The following is a 26,565-nucleotide window of genomic DNA, read 5'->3' on the forward strand; positions in this document are numbered from 1 at the left end:
AAAATCGTCATGATACAACGATGTTTATAACACAGGTCCAGAATTTTCAGTACCACAGCAGTGGCGAACCAGATGGTGGCAGTAATGAACCAGAGGGGGGCAGTAATGTACCAGAGGGTGGCAGTGGTGAACCACAAGGTGATAAACGAGAGGACAGCAGTGATGAACTAGAGGGTGGCAGTGGTGAACCAGAGGGTGGCAGTGATGATCCAGAGGGTGGCAGTGGCAAACCAGAGGGTGGCAGTGATGAACCAGAGGGTGGCGGTGATGATCCAGAGGGTGGCAGTGGCGAACCAGAGGGTGCTGTTATGAACCAGAGGGTGGCAGTGATGAACAAGAGGGTGGCAGTGGTGAACCACAAGGTGATAAACCAGAGGATAGCAGTGATGAACCAGAGGGTGGCAGTGATGAACCAGAGGGTGGCAGTAATGAACCAGAGGGTGGCAGTGATGAACCAGAGGGTGGCAGTGGTGACCCACAAGGTGATGAACCAGAGGATAGCAGTGATGAACCAGAGGGTGGCAGTGGTGAACCAGAGGGTGGCAGTGATGATCCAGAGGGTGGCAGTGGCAAACCAGAGGGTGGCAGTGATGAACCAGAGGGTGGCAGTGGCAAACCAGAAGGTGGCAGTGATGAACCAGAGGGTGGCAGTGGCAAACCAGTGGGTGGCAGTGATGATCCAGAGGGTGGCAGTGGCGAACCAGAGGGTAGCAGTAATGAACCAGAGGGTGGCAATGATGATCCAGAGGAAGGTAGTGGCAAACTAGAGGGTGGCAGTAATGAAACAGAGGGTGGCAGTAATGAACCAGAGGGTGGCAGTGGTGAACCAGAGGGTGGCAGTGATGATCATGAGGGTGGCGGTGGCAAACCAGAGGGTGGCAGTGATGAACCAGAAGGTGGAAGTTATGATCCAGAGGGTGGCAGTGGCAAACCAGAGGGTGGCAGTGATGAACCAGAGGGTGGCAGTGATGATCCAGAGGGTGGCAGTTGCGACCAGAGGGTGCTGTGATGAACCAGAGGATGGTAGTGATCAACCAGAGGGTGGCAGCCTTGAACCAGAGGGTGGCAGTGGTGAACCAGAGGGTGCTGTGATGAACCAGAGGGTGGCAGTGGTGAACCAGAGGGTCGTAGTGGTGAACCAGAGGGTGACAGTGGTGAACCATAGAGTGACAGTGGTGAACCAGAGAGTGGCAGTGGTGAACCAGAGGATGCTGTGATGAACCAGAGGGTGGCAGTGGTGAACCAGAGGGTGACAGTGATGAACCAGAGTGTGGCATTGGTAAACCAGAGGGTTGCAGTAATGAACCACAGGGTCGCAAACAGGCTGGACACGTAGAAACAACATGGTCGCGACCGTTGCGACCACACAAGTAAGTTTGAGTTCCCGAACTTGTAATAAACCCTCGCAAACTGGCAAAAACCCTTGCGAACGCGCAAAAACAATTTGGCAAATTCGCACAAAGTCACAGATTTTGCGAATTGCGAGTTCGCTTTCGCACGAATTCGGGGACCACGAATTAGCAAATTTCACCCATACTTACCTCCCCCACAAATCTAGAACACCCCCAAACAGCCACCCAAAAACATGCAATACTGGTATATTCAAAAGATGGCAAATTGCGCTGTTCACAAAACATTGCTGTTTTCAGCACTTCCACTACTTCGATCCTCTTGAAACTTACCTGGACAGTCACTTGTTCCAGCAAATCACAAGAATCTCAGCAAGGCAGAACAAAATTGAACCACTGCGCTCTTTGAAGAAGAAGAATAAGAAGGTCTATGAGTAGTTTTCACCCAAACACACGCGCCCGCAAAACACCCGAAAAGGTCAAAATTCTGCCAATTCTGGACCAAAGAACACCAAACCCCCCTAAAACCTTGCCAATATCATTATGAACAGGCCTGCATAGAGCCCCTAGCCCTAGAATCAGCGTGAACCATACCAACTTAAACCCAAAAACCCTAGTAAATCGCACTGAACCCTAAACCCTAGATATGCTTTGTCTGTCTGTGTCAAAGAGCCTAGGTATGATACATCAGGAGGATGCTTCACTCAGTGGTACCTGCCTTGACCGTCTGCATGGCCCTGCAGCAAGCATGGGCCATAAATCCATTCCGCTCAAGAATTTGCAATTTTTGCGGTAATTTCGCGAGATTTGCGAAATACCGAAAAACAGCAAATTTTGCAAACATAACAGATGTTTGGCCCAAGTTTGAGAAAGTGCCATGCAGAGGGTCAAGGCAGGCACCACTGAGTGAAGCAACCTGATGTAGCATACCTAGGCTCTTTGTCAGGCAGACAAAGCATATCTAGCTGTATGCAGCAAGCCACATAGCCCCAATTTTACATGAACTGCTGTCTGGAGTGGACTATGCCTGGCATAACAACAACAGTACACTGCCTCGCCCTCGACCACTACATACCATGAATAGACAGACATGTAGTTCTGCTGTAGTAGTTGTTGTAGACTGGTTTACCTGTTTGCCACTCACGAATTGGCCATAGTTCTTCAGTAAACCGACGCTGATGATCCATCCATCCCAGTGAGTGACTTTAACGAAAAAAGATATATTATTTAATCAATCATCATGGTATATTGGCAAGTGAGTCCGCTCCAAGTAAATTTTGCATATTGTGAAATGCAATATAGTGGCCCCTGAATTTGAAGTACAATTTGAATTAAACAAGGTAAAAAAAACAGAGTTGTTCACATGAGTTACAATTACTGTGTAAAAGATTAAATAATAACTAAGACAAGACATATGAATCATCATTTCATGCAAAAGAAAAACAGCAATTGGTTTCATCAGAACCAGACAGCCATTTCTGTCCACTGCATGCCATCTTCTCCATTATTTATTACCTGTTCTACTTTTTGTCCACATCTTCTTCGGAAAGTGAGGGCCCACAGGGCAGCCTCTCCTGTCAATATCAGAAGTAACTCTGTCAGCAATCAGCAAGCATGTGGTCAGTCAGTAATTTCAGTCCCACTTGAGGGGACTCGTCATAATCCATCCATCTGCCTTGAGGGAAATGGATTGGGGGAGTCTGGAGGAGGAGTATAAGGGAGCATGATTGAGTTGTGAACTTGTGAACCTCAGGAATGCAGACTGCGGCACCTTCAAACCAATAAGGAATATAAGATGAAGACAGTGCTGCTGATGGACTTGTGATTAGGTGATTAGAGTTTTGTTGTGGTAAAAGTGGCAAAACAAAGAAAGACACACAGGAATAAAAGTGAATAAGGACGAAAAAAAGGAAGTCATTTTCAGGGCTCGGTGTCAGGGAAGTAGAGCTCATCCTCAAGACAGGAGTAGGTCAGGTAACAAAAAAGAACTTCCGTCACCTAAGTCGGTGTCCTCTTCTTCCTGCGTGCATTCACGTACTTTGTAATCTGGTGGTATGAAGTGCTGATTCATCTTGATCAGTGTTAACCACATTTTTGGCCGAGAGGCGGGTCCTTTTTGAAGTTACAATGGCACCAGCAGCACTGAAAACACGTTCAGAAGACACACTTGCGAGTGGGCAAGACAAATAATTTACAGCCAGGTTGGTGATCAGTGTCCATAGAGCCTTTTTCCTGTACCAATACAGCAATGAGTTCTTATTAAGAAAGACCTCTGTTGGGTCATCGAGATAGGCCTGCACCATCGACTCAAGGTTCTCCATGGTTGCTCCACTTTGCGTACCATCTGTGGCCTTTGCAGCACTGGAACGAGCAAACCCTTGATGAGTTAGCCAATCCGCTTCCGACAATATTACGGCTGGGCCTGGTGCAGGTGAGGATGATGATACGGTTGCTGCTGGTGTCATTAATGGCTGTGAGGGAAAGGGACTCCCTTCGCCCACAGTTTCAGAAGTGGAACTTGACGCCGGATGGCCTGCTGATTCAGTTGGACTTCTGACGGCTACTTGAATTTTCTGCCGATCTTTTTCGAACCGAGTGGCTGACACAACTATCCAATGTTTGTACTTTGAAACATCTGCTTCATCAAAAGGAATGAATGCTTTGCTGGCCACTGCCTTTTTGTACCGCGGATTCAGAATAGTGGCACAAATGTAATGTTGTTCTGTATGTATGTTTTTAAGCCTTTCGTTGGCAACTAGGCGGCTTAATAAGCTCTCCGCCAACTGATATGTGTCTTGCTTTTTCTCACCAGCATCTCTGAACGTTGAAGCCACCGCCTTCATTTGGTGCTCTAGCATGACCAACAATGGGATAGCTTTGCCCAAAGAACAGTCCTCCCTGCTGACTTCGCGTGTGAAGACCTCAAAAGGACGAATCATGTCTGTCAGGCTTTTAACTAGCTTCCATTCCTCCAACTCTAGCCTCATGTCTTTCATAGTAGAACCTAGTTGAAAGACATACTCATTGATTACCATGCACTGCTCAGATAGATGCTCAAGCATGTAAAAGGTTGAGTTCCAACATGTTGCCACCTCCTGGATGAGTCCTTTGACTGGCACTTTACGTTCATGTTGAATGCTCCTCAGCTCCTTCCGGGCCTTAAAAGAATGGCTGAAATGTGTGCAGATTCTTTGGCAGGTGGTCAGTAACTTCCTGACTGTGTTTTCATTTTTCAAGAAATCTTGCACAACCAGGTTTATACAGTGGGCCAAACACGGCACTCCAAAATAGTCACCTTGCTGCATGGCCTTAACTATATTACTGTCATTATCCGTGGAAACATAACGAACTATGTGATTTCTTGGTTGCAGCCATTCAGAGACCTTACTGTTAAACTCCTCCAAAATGTTTTTTGCAGTATGAGATTTCTCCATGGCAAACATGGCTAATGTTGCCTGTTTCCGAGTAGCTTGAAAAACTGTGTCCGGGTCAACACCTGCATTTGTCTTGTCTCTAACCCCTGCAAACGAGACCCAGTGTGCAGTGATGCACATGTAATCAAGGGCTATACAACTGGTCCACATGTCTGTTGTCAAGTGGAAAGTGTGAACAGCACTCTTCTGCAAAGCTGCCCCAATCACCTCCAGCACATCTTGATGTAGTGCTGGAACTGCAACTCTGGCAAAATAGGACCAGCTAGGAACCTTCTATTTAGGGCAGACTGTTGCCACTAATTCTAAAAACCCCACCCCTTCCACAAAATAAAAAGGGAGAAGGTCCAGCGCTAGCATTTTAGCCAGCTTTGCGTTATACAGACGTACCGTTGGGTGGTTGCGTTCAAATGGCGCCTCCAACCAAAACATGCTTCTAATGGTGGGCTGGACCATTTTACGTGATGACGATGATGATGATGATGATGATGCGGACTTCAAACCACTTAGGCTCATTGATAGACTTTTTTGCATTGGTGTCTGTCCCAGACTCTTAGTGTGCCTCATACATGTTGCAGGGGTAGAGGGTGTGGGCTCTACCAGTGCAGTGCTGCTGCCAGGGGTACTGGGTGTACCAGAAAAAATGTAGCTTGATTCTTGACTTCCACCTGAACAATCAGCCCCTCGTCAGCATCTGATGCAATGTGAATGGATAGATTTGGATCAGTTCTACTTTGTTGGGCTTCCTCGATCTTACTTAGGTGCGTATACCACTGGATAGGGTGGTGTTTTTTGAGATGACCTCTCTAGCCTCCGGTACCATAGTTGGTATCAAGCTTACCCCGACTAACGGATACTTTACAAATCGAACAAATGACCATGTTTTCCACCTTTGCACTAACAGTAAAGAAGTTCCAAACTGGGGACTGGTGATGTCTGCTGGTGGTGGAGGTGCTACTTTGACTTTCAATGCCAGATGAAGTGGAGGATGGGCGTGGCTGAATTAATTTCTGTTGTTCACTTACAGCACCACTACTTGAGGTCGAGCTGGATGGAGGTCCATGCCGGCCCTTCTGACTAAAAAAGATTGAATCTCTAGGTTGTGTTGGTGTTGTAGTTAACGGTGGTGGTACCAGTGCCCCGCCGCCCATAACCCGCTCAGTAGCCATTCGGGATAGGGTGAAAATGTTTGTCTGCAGCATGCCCGCTGGGGCTGGAGTGACGACTGTGATGACTGGGTCATTGTCAGAGTGTTCATAAGCAGCAGAAGACACCTCTTCTGGTTTGTTGTCCTCACCCATAAGTTGAAGCCTTGAGGGAGCCTTCCTTTTAGGCTTAGCTACCTTGTACTAGTAGGGGTAGCCATCCTTGACCTTTTTCTTGCTGGGGATCTGGAAGACAATGGATCATCATAAGGAGGAGTGGCTTCCTCGGATGCTACCTCCTCTTGAATATCAATTTCCTGATGTGCCCCAACTTCTGGAGAAACAAGCGTTGTAGGCAGTTGTGCCGCTCCATGAACCTCTAGTTGCACCTCTCCATGCACCTGTCAATGAGCCTCTCCTTGCGCCTCTACTTGCGCCTTTCCTTGCGGCTCTACTTGTGGCTCTACTTGTGCCTCTCCTTGCGGCTGTACTTGCGCCTCTCCTTGCGGCTCTCCTTGCTTCTCTCCTTGCGGCTCTACTTGCGCCTCTCCTTGCCCATGTACTTGCACTTGTACTAGTTGCACCTGTGTTTGTGGCTTTGGTTGTTGAACACTCGTCAGCTGAGTTACACCCGGCGTTGATTGGATGGTACTTTCTTGTGATGAGCCAAGATCACTGGTCAATGGTGATTGACCAACCAAAGTGGCTGCCACAGCAGCACTCATGTTCTTGGATCTAACTTGGCGTGGTGGCACTGAGCCCAATGAAGCGGAGGTGCTGCTTCCAGCTTGGTCCCTGGCAGACACCGCTGCTGCTGCAGGCGTAGTTTTTTTTCTCCCAAAAAAGGTGTCAGTGGGGACACCAGTCTCCTTGGTAGGTGGTGCCACTTGCTTCTTCTGCTCCTTCTTACTGGCAGTGGCACTGGCAACTTTTTTTGCTGAGGCGCTACAGCCAACTTTCTTTGGGGCCATCTTCTTGAGATGTCAGAAGAGCAGGCCGCAGTTGCACGAGTTGCAGAGTTGTCTTGTCTGTGGCCACATGTGACGTCACGTCACGTGACGTTGTGCTGCACACACCACTGCAGGACTTCTTCCTGGCACTGGTAGTTCTCTTGTGCACCTAAAATCAATGGAAGCCAGAGGAACATCAGTTATACAACCCAAAAAGTCGAAAAACACACAAAAATCACCACAATCCAATGGCATCTATGGCCTCAATGATGTTTAAATTCAAGACACCCCACAGAAAGACTAGGCCCATGCACCACTGAGTACCCCTGGGCATAATGGTTGAAAGCAAGGCAAACTGGGTGCAGGCCTGAGCACACTGCCTGGCTTCAAAATGGCCCCTTGACCCCCACCACATGGCCAGGCCTCAAAATGGCCCCACCCACATGGCCAGGCCCCAACAACACCCCAAAAAGTCAAAAAAGACACAAAAATCACCACAATCCAATGCCATCCATGCCCTCAATGATATTTAAATTCAAGACACCCCACAGAAAGACTAGGCCCATGCACCACTGAGTACCCCTGGGCAAAATGGTTGAAAGCAAGGCAAACTGGGTGCAGGCCTGAGCACACTGTCTGGCTTCAAAATGGCCGCTTGACCCCACCACATGTAAATGTAAATGTGTTTGTATTTATATAGCGCCTTCTACCCAGAGGTCTCGTCGCGCTGTATTCATACCGCTGTGGAACCCTTCCTGGCTTTCCTGTGAGATGTCCACTCCTGGGCACCCCCAAGGTGAAGCCAGGCATCCAAGCGCTGCTGGGGCCGCTGTGGAGATTAAGCAAGCTATTGCCCAGAGTCACAGAATGGGACGCCTGATTAGACTAGGCACCAAGGCGAAAATTATCAGGTCCGGGGAGATTGAGTCCAAGAGCTGCCAAGGCAGGAACTGAACCCTGGTCCCGGGCCAGACATCTGCATCAGGGCCTGCCGCTCTAACCATTGAGCCATGCTTCTCCACATGGCCTGGCCCTGCCTGTCACAGACCTCAAAATGGGCCCCACCCACATGGCCAGGCCCCAACAACACCCCAGAAAGTTGAAAAACACACAGAAATCACCACAATCCAATGCCATCCATACCTTCAATGATGTTTAAATTCAAGACACCCCACAGAGAGACTAGGCCCATGCACCACTGAGTACCCCTGGGCATAATGGTTGAAAGCAAGGCAAACTGGGTGCAGGCCTGAGCACACTGCCTGGCTTCAAATTGGCCCCTTGACCCCCACCACATGGCCAGGCCCTGCCTGTCCCAGGCCTCAAAATGGCCCCCACCCACATAGCCAGGCCCCAACAACGCCCCAAAAAGGAAAAAAACACACAAAAATCACCACAATCCAATGCCATCCATGCCCTTAATGATGTTTAAATTCAAGACACCCCACTGAAAGACTAGTTCAATGCACCACTGAGTACCCCTGGGCATAATGCTTGAAAGCAAGGCAAACTGGGTGCAGGCCTGAGCACACTGCCTGGCTTCAAAATAGCCCCTTGACCCCCACCACATGGCCAGGCCCTGCCTGTCCCAGGCCTCAAAATGGCCCCACCCACATTGCCAGGCCCCAACAACACCCCAAAAAGTCGAAAAACACACATAAATTACCACAATCCAATGCCATCCATGCCATCAACGATGTTTAAATTCAAGACAGCCCACAGAAAGACTAGGCCCATGCACTACTGAGTACCCCTGGGCATAATGGTTGAAAGCAAGGCAAACTGGGTACAGGCCTGAGCACACTGCCTGGCTTCAAAATTGCCCCTTGTCCCCCACCATATGGCCAGGCCCTGCCTGTCCCAGGCATCAAATTGGCCCCCACTCACATGGCCAGGCCCCAAAAACACCCCAAAACGTTGAAAAACACACAGAAATCACCACAGTCCAATGCCATCCATGCCCTCAATGATGTTTAAATTCAAGACACCCCACAGAAAGACTAGGCCAATGCACCACTGAGTACCCCAGGGCATAATGGTTGAAAGCATGGCAAACTGGGTGTAGGCCTGAGCACACTGCCTGGCTTCAAAATGGCCCATTGGCCCCCACCATATGACCAAGCCCTGCCTGTCCCAGGCCTCAAAATGGCCCCCACCCACATGGCCAGGCCTCAACAACGCCCCAAAAAGTTGAACAAACCCACAAAAATCACCACAATCCAATGCCATCCATGCCCTCAATGATGTTTAAATTCAAGACACCCCACAGAAAGACTAGGCCCATGCACCACTGAGTACCCCTGGGCATAATGGTTGAAAGCAAGGCAAACAGGGTGCAGGCCTGAGCACACTGCCTGGCTTCAAAATGGCCCATGCGCCATTCACTACTCCTGGGCCTACTGAGGCTTTACAGGCACCCCAAAATTAAAATAAAATCAACATATAACAGTGAGGTAAAATTCCATGACATAAATGAGAATTAAGTTTAAAAAAATCATAGAAACATTTGTATCATGCACCCATGACTAAGCCTGGGCTTACTGATTACTGTGGCTACCCACAATATATATTTTGTTAAAGTTGTGAAAAATGTTTTAGAACTGTAGTTGGCTCAACTGCAATGCCCCAAACAAACAACACCAACTTACTTGTAAATTCTCAAGTCCAAAAGTGATCCAAACTCCAAAGTCCAAAAAGTCCTCAAATACAAATATCCGGCAGCAGCCACAAAAAGTAATCCTTCCAGCTCCAGATCTAAATCAAAAGTGACCAGGACATGGACAAAGCACGGGGAGGAGCCTGCTGGACACGAACAGGATGTTGGAGACTCTGGGGCACTTCCTTCCTCCCATCCCACCACAAAAAATGGACTCCTGCACCTAAAAGTGCAGCCAAATGGAGTTTTTCTGATCAAAATCATCATTTTCACAAGGTTTATGCTTCCTGCCGTGGATTTCTTGTGCAGAATTGCAATTTTTGCAATTTCGGGAACGCGAGCTGTTCAAATCTCCCGCCGGAAGTCAGCTGCGCGCTGCATTTACGTGTTCGGCATTGTTTATTCACGCAATGCGTGATCGCGGGCCTCTATGACGTACTCGCGTTGTCAAACTCTCGCTGTGCAAGATGGCAAGCCACGATAACATAATTGTGTTCGAAAAACTCTCGCGCGATCACGCAGCAAGATCGAAAATGGCGCAGCACACGCAAACCGGGAGAAAAACAACTCGGCGGACTCAGAATCACAGTAAGTCAATGCCGCACGCGCAATATTTTATTTTGTAAGCGCGACCAAGCAAAATAATTCGTAGCTTGCGAATTTGCGAATTTGGGGCAAATTTGGGCGATTCGCGGATCGCAAAATTGCCAAAAATCCGCAAATTCGCCGACAAAACGGATTTTACTCCCATACTTATTACCATCTACATTGAACTAAGCTATTTCTACCATTTTAAAGTCATATTTTTGAATAGTGTATTGTGGATTTTTGGTTTGGTCTTGTGTTAAGTCTAGATAAAGATTACTTCTAAACTAGTGTGGTTTCCATGTGTAGTGTTTTCACTGTGTTACTGTATGTGTTCACAAATGCTTTACACACTGCCTCTGAGATAAGCCTATCTGCTCATGCCAAGCTACCAAGGGGGTGAGCAGGGGTTATTTTAGGAGTGTAGCCCCCATTACCCTGACTAGAATCAAGGGCCCCTACTTGGTCAAAGGTTCCTACCTCTTCCAACTAGAGACCCCCATTTTTAACAGTAGTGCATCAAAAAAAACACAACTGTCTCTTAATTGGGTCATAGGCAGAGATCAAAGAGCGGTACACAGCTACAGATCAGCTTTTCTGCGTCTGACTGTAATGAACAAGAATTATGATGAAGGTGATTCAGAAGCAAGCAATTGCTGCCAGGGGCTGAAGCTGACATCTCTCACAGGCAGTAACTTTGTGAGTTTCCATGAAGTGATGAATGGGGGTGTGTGAAATTTGCGTAACTTGATTTTACATAATTACGCAAAAGTTCGGGAAAATTATGCAGAATTGGCATAATTACAGGAAATGCAAATGTGCCATTTTGTGCTATGTTTTAGCACAAGGTAAGTGGGTCTCTTATTGTTTTAGTTTATTTTCCCTTGTTGTTGTCTGTTGAATCACACTACAGCTCCACAGCTCCACAGCTCCACCGCTCTAACCTGCACTGGCCATCACTGGGCGGTACACTCAGGGACATCTCCAGGCGGCAAACACTCTAGCTACACCACTGTGCGTGCGCATCTCCTGCACAATCATTTTGCCATGAACAGTGGCGTCATTACGCAACACAACATAAAGGTATAGCAAACAATGTGAAATTCCACAAATGACATCAATTACTTTGGCGTAATTTACATTTCAAGGTAAGCAGAACATGAGACTTTGATCTGTCTCCCTGGGGACAGTATGTGCTGTTAATCCAGCTGGGTATTCAAATAAAGTTTTTGATTTAAAATAAACAACGTTGCATTACTGTTGGTTATTTATGATGATTCTTTTTATTCAACAATCTTTCTTCTTGGTTAGATGTTGTATTCACATCTCATTATTCTCATTCCTTATTTCATCTTCAAAACAATTGTATTAACAATCATGTTTTTTCTTTCCCTTTACTCCCAATGCTTTTCGGCGCACAGCGCCTTTATCAAGAGATTGATCTGTCAAAAGAACGATTATACATATTATTAAGTAATTTGCTTTGCTTACTAATGCCACTAAATCATAAATTTCACATAAAGTAATTTACAACCTATATCATCATGTCTAAATTCGTGTCTATGGGTTTTACTCCCTGAAAGCTCAAACAGTATTCGTGATGATCCCCCATTAAGCAGATGCGAGCCGTGTGCTAAGATTTTTAGTTCACGTTGGGGGTTTAGGATTGAAACGTCGCGCTGCTTGCTGGTTCAAAGTGCATCGTTATGCGTGTTATTGCGTAACCGGGATAACTTATCCAGTTTATCGTGGTCTAATCACGTCTACACACCAAGAGTTCTATAATGTGAGATAACTCACTTAGGGCCAGATGTATCAAGATACCGTTTTGCGAATCCTAAATAGCGATTTATTGCGAATCGCTCTTTAGAATTCGCAAAACGGTATGTATGTACAAAATCGCTATTTTTTTGCGATTCCTTATTATTCTTTATTTGCGAATTCGCATTTTGCGAATTCGCAAATAAAGAATAATTTTCAATGCATTCCTATGGGCAAGGAGGCCCATAGGAATGATAGTGCAATAATTCTCAAATTGCGAATTCGTAAATTGCTAATTGCAATTTGAGAATTTTTTCAAGGGTGCAGGGGTGTTTCAAAGACACCCTGCTGCACCCCTCAAATCTACATGTGTGTGCATATGGCACACATACATGCCCTATGGGCATGTATGAGTGTCACATGCCACCCTTACAAATGCCAATTAGGGCATTTTTTTAAAAAATCGCAATTTACCACCAACTACAAGTTGGTGGTAAATTGCGATTTCTTAACACAAATTCGCAAATCAAAAATGTGTCATACATATCATTTAAGGAATCGCAAAATTTGCGATTCCTTAAATGCTATGGCAAAATAAGGAATCGCAAATAATCGCGATTCCTTAAATTGCGATTTTTTGATACATTACAAAAATCGCATATCGGCCGTTTGCGAGTCGCAAAAGCCTTGATACATCTGGCCCTTACTGTGGCAGAATTAAAGGCTATTTCAATGCGGGAATGGTAGCGCTTACCGTGTCAGCGTTCTGGAACCGTTACTTCGCTCAGTGCATGCTGGGAATGTGGATGATGTGTCATAAGACGCCGGTTGTGGTGTGCGTGTTTTAAAGAACCGCCTTCGTATGCAGCCTACAGTTAAAGACACAGTGTGTTATTTAAAATCCATTAATCTATCACGAGTAGCTTTCAGAATGTTAACCGCCTACACAATAAATGCAATGACAGATAGAATACATGATTAGTCGAACTTCAATCAATTCTTATCAGAGATAACAAGCAAATTCAATCCTATCATTTAAACCCTTCAGTTTCATCGTTTGTAGAAAATAAATCCAATGATTCTCTCATTTTAGCAAAGTTTTTCTGTTATCTTTTCCTGGTTATCTGACCACTTGTTCTAAGATGCATGCTTTGAGATCATCTATTTGGTGATGGGCCTCCATAAAATGTGAAGCTATTGTAGACTTCATCATTTTAGTTCTGATGTTGCTCTTGTGTTCATTAAGTCTCACTTTGAGTTTTCTTTCTGTTTGCCCCACATATTGTTTTTCACAAGGGCAGCTTAAAAGGTAGATGAAGTTGGTCGAATCGCATGTACCATTGACTTTTAGTTTTATCATTTTTCCACTCTGAGGATGGCGGATGTTGTTGCCTTTCATAATGTTAGTGCAGTTATGACAATTTAAGCAGGGTATTGTCCCCTTGTATCTGACTGTGGGTGTTTTATTGATGTTAGGTTTTAGCAATTGACCAATGTTTTTTGTCCTCGTATATGCAAATAGTGGTTCTTTAAGAAATTCTCCTTTGAAATCTGGTTCAGTGGTTAATAAAAGCCAATGCTTTTTTATGATTTTCCTGAAGTGGTAGCTCATGGTAGAAAACTTGCTCACGCATGTAATTCTTTGTTCTTCTTGTGTGTTACGTGGTGCAAATAGCTCTTCTCTGGATTTTTGCAAGATTCTTTGTTGTGCTTGTTGTAGTATTGGATCCGGGTATCCTTTGTTTTTGAACCTTTCTATCATGGACTTAGATTGAATTTCAAAAAATCCGTTCCGCTCGCGGATTTTGTGGATTTTCAGTAAATTCGCAATCCGCGAACTCTCGCGAATTTACTGAAAATCCGCAAATTCGCACGCAGCGGATGTTTTTGCTTGGTGATACAATATTGAGGCGTGCGGCGTTCACTTACAGTCATTCAGCGTTTGCCGAGTTGTTTTTCTCGATATTTTGCGAGTGCTGCACCATTTTGGATCTTGCTGCGGGATCCCGCGGAAATTTGGCGATGCATCGCGAGAGTTCACAATTGCGAACATGTAGATGCGGCGGGCAGCAACAATCTCGCACTAGCGAAATTACAAAATTTGCAATTCTGCACAAGAAATCCACCAGCAAGCACCATAAACCTTCTGAAAATGATGATTTTTATCAGAATAACTCCTCAGGTTGACATTTGCCTGCACTTGTTTGGATTTGAGGCCTTTTTGACTTTCTGTGGATCACTTTTGGATTAGAAATCAACTTTCTCAAGTAAGTTTGTTTGGGGCATTACAGTTGCTGTTCTGCAGAAAAACGAGTTTTGCAAAACTGAAAGCACTCAGCAGGTGCAAAAGTTCAAACTCATCATTAGTAACCATTCCCTGTAGTGCTTCCTGAGGGGCCCCTCCAGAGTTCAGTTGCCTACTTGCAACTATTCTATGACCCTGCTCTGACCCTCACAGCAGGCTCATAGAATAGCTACAAGTAGGCCACAAAGGTCCTGGGAAAAAAATTGCACTGCAACAGAAAGCAAATTACAGGTAAGGAAGCAGGTGCCAGACAGGAAGTTTAAATTCAGTGACACATTAATCAACCCCAAATTAATTCATGTCAGTTAAAGCAGGGCAGGTGTGCTTGCTTCCCCCCCCCATAATCTACAGTGATGAATCAGAGGGTGGCAGTGATGTACCAGAGGGTGGCATGGGTGAATCAGAGGGTGGCAGTCGTGAAACAGAGGGTGCTGTGAACCTGTGATGATGAACCAGACGTAGAAACAACAAAGTCGCGACCGTTGCGAGCCGACAAGTAAGTTCGCAATTGCAAACAGGTACAAAACCCTCGCGAACTGGCAGAAACCCTTGCGAACACTAAAAAAAATTACGCAAATTCACGAGAGTTCGTGGATTTTGCGGATTGCGAGTGCGCAAATACGCAAATTCGCAAAAGCCAGATTCGCAAAATTCGCCCATGCATAGTTCTGAGACAACTCTTTTGACCCTCATTAGTTGAGAGTATGCCAAATGTCTTCTTAGGGATGGAGGATGGAAACTGTGGTATTGTAATGTGTTATTTCTGTCGGTGTTTTTTCTATACAGATTGGTACTGAAACCCGTTGGGGTGTTCCTCACTTCAACATCCAAAAAGTGTATCACTTCTTTACTGGTTTCCCATGTGAATTGGATCCTTTCGTCAATTCCATTCAGTTCTCTTATCTGATTGATCAATGTATCCTGTGGTCCTTCCCATGCGATAAATATGTAATCTATAAACCTTGCATATAGACGATGTGGGTTTTCCATGTAGTTTTTTGTAAGATATGCGTTTCCTCAAAGTTTCTCATAAAGATGTTAGCATATGTAGGTGCTGCTGGATTTCCCATGGAAGTACCACTCTTTTGTAGAAACCATTTATCTTGGTAAACAAAATAGCTGTGCATAAGGACGAATTGTAAAAGTTCCAACAGAAATATTTGCATCTCTTGATCATAGTTACTTTCCAAGAGTACTTTCTCAATTGCCTCTAAACCCAGGTTGTGGGGTATCGAAGTGTACAAAGATTTCACATCAATGGTTGCTAGTGTTAATTGTTGATACTCATTGATGTTGGTATTGGACAGTTTGTTTAAAAAGTCTGTTGTGTCCTTGATGTAAGATTGCGCTGCCATGGCACTAGGTTGCAGGTATTTATCGAAGAATTTGCCAATGGGTTCTTGTTAACTGTTTCTAGTGGATACAATTGGTCGACATGGTGTTTTTTTTCAAATCTTTATGAATTTTTGGCACCATGTAAAAGGTGGGGCTTTTTGGATAGTCTTGTATGAGATATTTTTTAGTTTGTTCTCGTATGATTCCTTTGTCAACTGCTTTCTGTATGATCTGATGAAGAGTTTTTTGTATTTCCTGCGTTGGATCATTCTGTAGTCGCATATATATTGATTTTCATCCTCCAGATGTTCCATCACTTGTGTTTCGTAGTATGGTTTGTCCATTATCACAAGGGCTCCCCCTTTGTCAGCTTTTTGACAAATGATGTTTTCATTGTTACTGATGGCTTTAATTATTCCCTGTTGTTTTGTTGTCAGGTTGCGATATTTCTTAACTTTCTTGGTGTTAAGATTTTGTTTGTCTTGTTTGGATAGTTGCTCTAATAGGTCGATGGTTTTATGGCTGACTGGGGCCATGTAAGTACTGGAGGTTTTTAGTCCCTTAAGTTGATCTTCTTCTTGTTGTTTGTTCTCTGTCATTATGTTATCAAAAAAATTTCTCAATCTTACTTTTCTTGTTAGTTTGAACAAACTAGTGTCTAGTTCTAAAATGTTGGTGTCTGCAGTTGGAACAAATGATGTGCCTTTCTGAAGAGTGTCTAGTTGTGTGGGGGTTAAAGGCCATTGTGAGATGTTTAAGACTAGCTTGTCTGCTGTTTTTTGTTGTCTTTCTTGGCTGTCACATTCCTCGTTTGTGGAGGGTTTCTTTCTTTGTCCTTTTCCCCTACGGGGTCTCCCCTTTCTTCTTGGCCTCTTTCTAAAAAAGACTGATCTGTTGATGTGGTGGCTGTGGTCTGTTTAGTGGGGTCACTCCTTTTTTTGGGTAGTTGATGATTCACTCCCTGTTGATGATGTGTCAGTTTGTGACATATATGGTTTATTTTGTCTTCTCTTGGCGTATATGTCCGCCTACGTATATACCTCCTCCAACTTGTAGTCCAACGTGTCTCTTCTATATTTTCTCATTTTTCTGTCGTTGACTTCCTGTGTGTGTTTCGCCAATTGATCTTTGATGTCTGATAGGATATTGGTTAGTTCTTCCGGTGTTATACGTTTATTCAATTCATCCTTGACATTGTTGATTTCTGTGTTGAGTTCTTCCAAAATTTTTGATAATTCTTCTATGATTAAAAGAATAACATCAAGACTGCATTTGTTTAGTATTGCATACCATTTTTCTGTAAATTGTTTTGTGTTCTTACAAAGTGATGGTTTGAGGGATATCCGGAGATCTCTCGGAATTCTTTGTGCTTTATGGTATGTGATCATTGTGTTAGCGTGGAGGCGTTGATTGATCTGTTTTCTGGTCAGGTATAGGAGTTGTTTCACATGTTGTTCTTCATTTTTTGTGGTGGCAAATTCTGCGGTGTCTTCTTGAATTAATGAGTATATTCGTGCACTTGCTTCCTCTGCAAATACAAATGTTTCCGCTCTGATATCGGTCTGTTGGGTGATTTCTTCAAATTGCATTGTGATTTATATGAGCGTGCCACTATCTTCGAGTAGAATATAATTCAATATAATCGTGGTTGATGGATAAGCACTGCCGATTTGATAATTGTCTGTACTTTGTTTACGTGCTCCAAGGTATCACTCACTACTCTCGAGTGTGTATAATAATGTCAAGGTAAGCAGAACATGAGACTTTGATCTGTCTCCCTGGGCACAGTATGTGCTGTTAATCCAGCTGGGTATTCAAATAAAGTTTTTGATTCAAAATAAACAACGTCGTATTACTGTTGGTTATTTATGATGATTCTTTTTATTTAACAATCTTTCTTCTTGGTTAGATGTTGTATTCACATCTCATTATTCTCATTACTTATTTCATCTTCAAAACAATTGTATTAAAAATCATGTTTTTTTTCTTTCCCTTTACTCCCAATGCATTTCGGCGCACAGCGCCTTTATCAAGGGATTGATCTGTCAAAAGAACGATTATACAAATTATTAAGTAATTTGCATTGCTTACTAATGCCACCAAATCATAAATTACACATAATGTAATTTACAACCTCTATCCTCATGTCTAAATTCATGTCTATGGGTTTTACTCCCTGAAAGCTCAAACAGTATTCGTGATGATCGCCCATTAAGCAGATGCGAGCCGTGTGCTAAGATTTTTAGTTCACGTTGGGGGTTCAGGATTGAAACGTTGCGCTGCTTGCTGGTTCAAAGTGCATCGTTATGCGTGTTAATGCAAACTGGGATAACTTATCCAGTTTATCGTGCTCTAATCACTTCTACACACCAAGAGTTCTATAATGTGAGATAACTCACTTACTGTGGCAGAATTAAAGGCTATTTCAATGCGGAAATGATAGCCTTACCGTGTCAGCGTTCTGGAATCGTTACTTCACTCTGTGCATGCTGGGAATGTGGATGATGTGTCATAAGACGCGGGTTGTGGTGTGCTTGTTTTAAAGAACCGCCTACGTATGCAGCCTACAGTTAAAGACACAGTGTGTTATTTAAAATCCATTAATCTATCACGAGTAGCTTTCAGAATGTTAACCGCCTACACAATAAATGCAATGACAGATAGAATACATGATTAGTCGAACTTCAATCAATTCTTATCAGAGATAACAAGCAAATTCAATCCTATCGTTTAAACCCTTCGGTTTCATCGTTTGTAGAAAATAAATCCAATGATTGTCTCGTTTTAGCAAAGTTTTTCTGTTATCTCTTCCTGGTTATCGGACCACTTGTTCTAAGATGCATGCTTTGAGATCATCTATTTGGTGATGGGCCTCCATAAAATGTGAAGCTATTGTAGACTTCATCATTTTAGTTCTGATATTGCTCTTGTGTTCGTTAAGTCTCACTTTGAGTTTCCTTTCTGTTTGCCCCACATATTGTTTTTCACAAGGGCAGCTTAAAAGGTAGATGATGTTGGTCGAATCGCATGTACCATTGACTTTTAGTTTTATCATTTTCCCACTCTGAGGATGGCGGATGTTGTTGCCTTTCATAATGTTAGTGCAGTTATCACAATTTAAGCAGGGTATTGTCCCCTTGTATCTGACTGTGGGTGTTTTATTGATGTTAGGTTTTAGCAATTGACCAATGTTTTTGTCCTCGTATATGCAATTAGTGGTTCTTTAAGAAATTGTCCTTTGAAATCTGGTTCAGTGATTAATAAAAGCCAATGTTTTTTATGGTTTTCCTGAAGTGGTAGCTCATGGTAGAAAACTTGCTTACGCATGTAATTGTTTGTTCTTCTTGTGTGTTACGTGGTGCAAATAGCTCTTCTCTGGATTTCTGCGAGATTCTTTGTTGTGCTTGTTGTAGTATTGGATCCGGGTATCCTCTGTTTTTGAACCTTTCTATCATGGACTTAGATTGAATTTCAAATTGCTCTGGTTCCGAGACAACTCTTTTGACCCTCATTAGTAGAGAGTATGGCAAATGTATTTTTAGGGATGGAGGATGGAAACTGTGGTATTGTAATGTGTTATTTCTGTCGGTGTTTTTTCTATACAGATTGGTACTGAAACCCGTTGGGGTGTTCCTCACTTCAACATCCAAAAAGTGTATCACTTCTTTACTGGTTTCCCATGTGAATTGGATCCTTTCGTCGACTCCATTCAGTTCTCTTATCTGATTGATCAATGTATCCTGTGGTCCTTCCCATGCGATAAATATGTCATCTATAAACCTTGCATATAGACGGATGTGGGTTTTCCATCTAGTTTTTTGTAAGATATGCGTTTCCTCAAACTTTCTCATAAAGATGTTAGCATATGTAGGTGCTGCTGGATTTCCCATGGAAGTACCACTCTTTTGTAGAAACCATTTATCTTGGTAAACAAAATAGCTGTGCATAAGGACAAATTGTAAAAGCTCCAACAGAAAACTTTTGCTGTGCTTATTCCCGCCTGCCATGTGTTTTGCGAGCCTGGCGGTGCTTTTCCCTGCTTTCCACATAGCGAATAGGCTCTTCGCACTTTTTTTGTGTTGTGATTTGTGTTTTTATCTCCGTCGAGGTGGTTGTATCGCAGACATTGGCTGCGGTTTAGGCAGACTATCCAATGCTACCACCTTGTTGTGAATTCCACATTGACTCAGGGTTCTTTTCCCGCGATAGGCTGCGATGTGTAACGGTGCGTAAGACCCTTAAGTTAAGTGCCATAGGGAAATGTTACTATATGGACCCCTGCCCCACTTGCACACCTTCAAGTATTTTCTTTCCTTTTGAAATTAAAAGTCTACTGTGCCTAAGCATGGGCGGAAAATCCGTTTCGCTCGCGGATTTTGCGGATTTTCGGTAAATTCGCAATCCGCGAGATTCGCGAATCTCCCGCAAAATCCGCAAATCCGCGAGCAGCGGATTTCATGGCTTGCTCGCACTGTTCGCGTGAGTTCGCGGCTTCCCAGTACAACTTTGCGCCCCGCGAATAAGCGCAACATTGCAGAAATACGATCTTAGCAAAACTGAAACTACTTACCAGGTTCAAAAGTTCAGGCTCATCATTAGTAGCCATTTCCTGTAGTGCTTCCTGAGGGGCCCCTCCAGAGTTCAGTTGCCAGTTGCAACTATTATGTGACCCTGCTCTGAACCTCAGAATAGTTACACATATGCCACAAAGGTCCTGAATTACAGCTAAGGGAGACAAGCAGGAGCCAGGCTGGAAGTTCAAATCCATTAATCAGCCCCTAATTCATTATTGTCAGTTGGGGCAGGGCAGGTGTTGTAACTAATTTTGCAACAATGAAAGCACTTAGCAAGTGCAAAAGATCACTAATCAGGAAGCACTAAGGAAGCAGGTGCCAGCTAAAAAAATATTCTGTGACACATTAATCAGCCCCAAATTAATTCAGGTCACTTGAGGCAGGGAAGGTGTGCTTGCGTTGCCACAATAATGTACACTGACTGGACAACCAGAGGGTGCTGTGATGAAACAGAGGGTGGCATGGGTGGGCCAGAGGGTGGCATGAGTAGTCAGAGAGTGGCAGTGGTGACAGAGAGCGGCAGTGATGAAGAAGAGTGTTCCAAACAGGCTGGACACGTAGAAACAACAAGTTCGCGAAACTTGCGACCCGACAGGTAAGTTCGCGTTTTGCGAAATTGTACAAAACCCTCGCGAACTGGCAGAAACCCGCGCGAACACAAAAAAAATTCCGCAAATTAGCGAGAATTCGCGGATTTTGCGGATTGCGAGTTCGCAAATCCGCAAAATTCGCGAACGCGAGATTCGCAAAATTCGCCCATGCTTAACTGTGCCTTCAGCACAACATGGCTGCCTGCTCAGTCTTTTAGGAAAATGTACTGCTGCCGTGTCCTATACCCTTCTTACAGCTGCTTGCCAGGTCTGAGTGAGAGCACCTCCCATGGAGCTAATAAATAATCTGAGTGACGGAGTCTTTCCTCAAAGGTTATTCCCTTCCTTCCTCTCTGGGGAACCTAATAATCCAGCCTCAGAGAAAACAAACTCTGAACCTCCTTATAGAAGCTCAGCTATAACTATCACATCCATTCTAAGAATTCCCAGGCACACTAGCACACCGCACTCTGGTTCTGCCAGATACATAAATGCACTTAAAACAACACAACATCACTTATAGAATATTATTCTGATCTATTGGTCATGCTTTGACTTTACTGTTGAGAACAGAGGATTTTCCTTGTATTCCCTTTTAAAGGACATGTACCCGGGGAAACATTTCGCTTCATTTGCAAAAAGAACTGCATTGTTTGCATACATATTGAGCAGACAACCTACAGCTAGCTATTTGATATTATAGAAGAGCAACAATGCCCCTTCTGTCATTTTAAAGTGCACAGAAAAAGCAATAGCTGGCACAATTCTGGTATTGTTTTTTGCGTCCCATAACTTTTACAGCAATCTGAGATACTGTCTGAGGTAGTTAAGGATATATAAATAATATATTTATTTTAATTGCTGTAGCTGCATGTGGTATGAATGAACTAGAAGGTTTGATGTAAAACAATGATGAAAGAACTTTAGAATCCCTTGTACAGTCTTCCATTTAAATTTCATTTACCAAAATAAATGTCCAATCTGACAAACAAATACTGCAACAAAATGCAAAATTGTTTAGCGGACTATGGTTTCATGTTTTCTATCAGATTGTTTCACTTATGCTTTAATATACGTATTACTGTCACTGGTACGTCAAACCTGAGTTGTTTTTTTCCCAGTGTATTTATATAATGCAGCCCACATTCACACACATACACTTGCCTCTCCATCATAAGCTTCACTCATACTAATCATTCATGCTCCATTCCTATGCTCACAAATGTCTGCCACTCCCTCTTCTATTTGTCACTCTGCCCACAATAATTAAAAACATCTGTGTTATACACTCTGCCAGCCTTTCATACTCTTCCAAATAATCCACTCACACGCTGCTTGTTTCCTCCCTTCCTCCAGAAATCCCACAAAATTAGCCATCGCTCCCCTTCACCCACATTCATTCACGGAAGCCATTCCTTCTCCTCCACCCACCGTTATATGTAACAAATCATCCTAATCCTTATTGTACACTAACACATGCTGACAAATTCCTCTTGTTTCTCTGCCATTAACTCCACTTTCCCTTTCATTTACCGAATCATACAATCCCTAATAATCTATATTTTATTTGTCCTCAGAATGACTGATGTACTACTACTATTACTACTCTAACTACCACCCTATGCATCACATTCAATTTTTTCACTCAGGCACATGCACACAAACACACAGACACACAGACACGCACATGCACACACCCACACACACACACACACACATGTGTTACCATCCTTGTGGGGACTATGTGTGATAACCTGCCTTGTGGGGACTAACCTTTCCCAATTTTTTTAAAAATATACTGATAACGCAAACATTTTAAGAAAAAAATCAAGATACAGGATCCTGATTTAAATCTGCAAATATAGTGCTGTTTAATCATGCTCAAAGAACCATCCTTGTGGGGAATTGAACACGTGCTACCATTCTTCTGAAGAGCTACTACATAATGATCATTTGTGGTGAATACAGTCAAAAGCACATGGCTAATGTTAATTTTATTAACAATGTATGCTGAAAACATCATAATCAAGTCATTGAAATAATTTGAGAACACAATGTTCAAGTCTCCACACAGTGTGTAAAGATAAGGATGATCAAAGTCACCACAAAGATAGTACGTTATTAGAGTGATGTTCAAATCCTCAAAGAGATAGTGTGTGAAATTAATCATGATAACAACTCACTGATATAGTGTCTAAAGATAAAATGTAATTGCTCACACATGCAAGAAATGGCAGAGTGCGGTGTTAAGCCAAAATGAGTAACACCCAACTCCGACAGTTTCTAAAAACAGGGATGTGGTGTATTCACAAGAATTCAGTGCACCCCTGCCTAACCCCTAGCGCTGGCACTGAATAGGCTGACTAGCACCACGTTGGCATTCCAGCACCATTTGCAGGGGCAAGTGTGTATGTGCAGGAAGGGACACCTTCCTGCGCATAAACAATCTTTACAGGAGATTTGCTCTATCTATGCAGAGTAGTAGAAAGAGGCAAATACAAGGAGAAATAAGACATTTCTCCTCGTATCAACTGCTTAAGACCAGGTATTCCCAGGTGGTATTTTTGGTGCTACCCCATACCTTGTAAATATGGGGCAGCATCAATAAGCAATGGGTGTTGTGGAGGAACACCCACTGCAACACCCATTTCATGCCCCTTTCATGCTAAATAATGTGTGAATAGGGGAATTATGTACAAGGCAGCATTAAGCCACGTTAAGTGGCTTAACACCACCTCGCAAATAAGGCGAAGGAAATAACACCACCACAACATCTGAAAAAGTTACGTTCTGGCAGTGTTAACTCCTTGTAAATATGCCCCATACTTGGTGAAGATAATGATGTTAATGTCCAAACAAATATAGTATGTGGTTATAGATGTGTTCAAGCATCCACATAGTTGATCTGTGATTAGAGGAATCATATAGCCCTCACAGAGATGGTTTGTGAAGGTAATCCATTTTAAGTCCTTCAAAGATAGGGTTGTTATAGTGCACCGAGCCAAAAGAGGCAAAATAAAGTTCAGAAGGGAGCAGAAAGAGGCAGAATATTTGTCAGAAATTAGTAGAAAGATGCAGAATAAAAGTCAGACAGGAGAAGAAGTAGGCAGAATAAAGGTCAGAAACAAGCATAAAGAGGTCCGAGCCCAGCAGTAAGAGGCAGAATAAAGGTCAGGAGTGAGCAGAAAGAGGCAAAATAACAGTCATAACAAGCAGAAAGAGACAAAATAGAGGATAGGAGTGAGCAGAGGCAGAAAATGAGCAGAGGAGGCACAAATCTGAAGGCAGTAGATGGTAGCGGACTGCAAGCAAGCTCGACAGATGACTGTCACTGGGGGGGTAGAAATGAGAACCTGTTCCGATGTGCCCCCATACTTTTTTTTTACCATGCACCCACTGACAGATCCACTCATACACTCACCCACCCACTCACAGGCCCACTCAGAGACTCATGCACCCACTGACAAACCCACTCATACACTCACCCACCCACTCACAGGCCCACTCAGAGACTCATGCACCCACTGACAGACACACTCAAACACTCATGCTTAGATTGGAATGCGAGTAGGTTTTTATTTTGTCATTCGGGATACATTTAACACATTGGCGTACTACACTCTGTTGCATGTCAAAAATATCTCATCCACTGAGTCAATCTAACCACTGTCCTGCAAGTAAAATCGTCATAATATACTCATCATGGTAATTTAGTAGTATATTTACAATATTTATTTCAGTGCTGTCAGCATCTTGCCGAAAACAAACACATACATTAACCAACAATTAAAACCACTAAAAATAGCGGGGCTTATTTGCAACAAATTGGAGTGGTGCTATAAGCCATTTTGTTGTGCCGACTGCCAAGGTGCATCATTTAAAAAGCACAGGTATGCATCATTTTTACAACTATATGATGCATCCCTGTGATTTTCTCTGCGCTGTTGCAAAATTGGCTGCCATATGCCAATGCAGGCACCGTTGCACCGTAGTGCAAGGGTGCCTGCATTGCAGGGTGATTATTTGTGTAATGGAAGGGACTTCTTCCTGCACAAAAACAATAATTGATGGTAATTTCCTCTTTCTTTTCATGCTGCAGAATGCAGCACGCAGAGAAAGAGGAAAAACAAGGAGAAATACAAGTATTTCTCATTGTTGAACCTCCTTATGCCTCCACTGGTGAGGCATAGGATTCTGACTAATTTCCAAGTTTACAACATTTGCAAATCTGGGAAAGCAGCAGAATCCATGGGTGTTGCATGGGAACAACCACAGCGACACCCATGGCACGCCCCTTTCACGCAAAATGATGCATGAAAAGGGGCTGTATTTACAAGGCCTTGGAAAGCCACGCATGATGGCTTTGCGTTGCCTTGTAAATATGGGGCAGAAGACTACGCCACCGGTGCATCAAAAAAAGTGACGCATCTGATGTGCATGGCACTTGTAAATAAGCCCCTGCATTTTTAAAATGACAGAAATGTTACTCTGTGATAAAAATATGGCACATCAGTACGGTTAATTCAGTCATGCACGGAGGTTTACCCTTATTAGGCTAATATTAGCTAAATTCCTGCACGGTTTCAGGCCATCTAGGTAGTTGCAACATCAAAGTTGTTGCAGAATAGATGAAACCAAACCTCCTGCTCCAAGTGCTCCCTTCGCAAAAACCTGTGCAATAGAATTTTCTCTTCATGTGAGAATGAGTGAGTCAGACAAAGCAAAGGCTGGCAGTGCTTCTTAATCCCCACATAGCAGGTTTCAGATCTGAGCAGGTTTCTCGCTATAATCCAGGTTCCAACAGGGAGTTGGCCATTCCTGGCAAGCGATAGAAATCTCCTTTCACATGAGTGTGTCACCTTTGTCAAGTAACACGCTCGTCGAATCTTTCTAGAATTTACCATCTCATCTCCTGGCCTTGAGCCATAAACATTTTCCTACAAACAGCGTCCAAACATCTGAGAATATTGGGCTTGTATTGGACCCTAAAATACTAGGCTTCAAACATATGTGAATGGCACTTGCTCTCCACAAGTGCAAATATTTTTATTGGGTCTTCATTTGGGCCTGGGCATCCCAGGGCTTAGCCAGCCAATCTGAATATCATCTCTGCTTCCTCAATGTTTTTTTTAATGTGGCCAGTTGATATCTTCCTGGATAGAGTTGCAGCTTGTATCAATCTCCAGGACTATGGTGTGAAAGGAATGTAATACATTACAAATCATGCCTTTACCACACATGCCTTTTCCATGAAACTTTTACTACATATGCCTTTACGGCGCACAGTATATAGAAATACTTCATTTAATTTATAATTACATTTAATTATTTTCTTTTTTGAAAGCCCCATTGTTTTTAATTCATTCTTATCCTCCCTTTTCTACTTCCCACCTCTGAACACTAAAATTACCCTTACCACTCTTCACCACTGAATAACCCTAAACCTTAATACTACCCTTTCTTTCCTTCACCACTACGCACCCCCGAATCCTTAAATTACCCTTTTTTACCTTTACCTCTACCCACCCCTATTCCATAAAATGACCCTTACTTCACTTCACCACTACCCACCACATAACCCTAAAATTAACCTTATATCGCTTTACCAGTGCCCACCCCCAAACACTCAAATTACCATTCTCTCCTGTTACCACTTGCCTCACTAAACCCTAAAATGACCCTTTCTTCCCTTTACCACTACCAACCCAAAACTTAAAATGACCCTTCCCTTCTTTCATTACTACCCACCCCTGAAACTAAAAAGTGCCTCCGTTTTTAAATTGTTATTTAATATGTGTGTGTGTGTGTGTATGCATAATTATACTTACCTTTCCTATACTCACTATGAGTGGTAAAGGTATGCGTGGTAAAAGCATCTGCCTAG

Source organism: Lissotriton vulgaris, chromosome 2_1, assembly GCF_964263255.1.
Source record: "Lissotriton vulgaris chromosome 2_1, aLisVul1.2, whole genome shotgun sequence".
NCBI classification, from domain to species: domain Eukaryota; kingdom Metazoa; phylum Chordata; class Amphibia; order Caudata; family Salamandridae; genus Lissotriton; species Lissotriton vulgaris.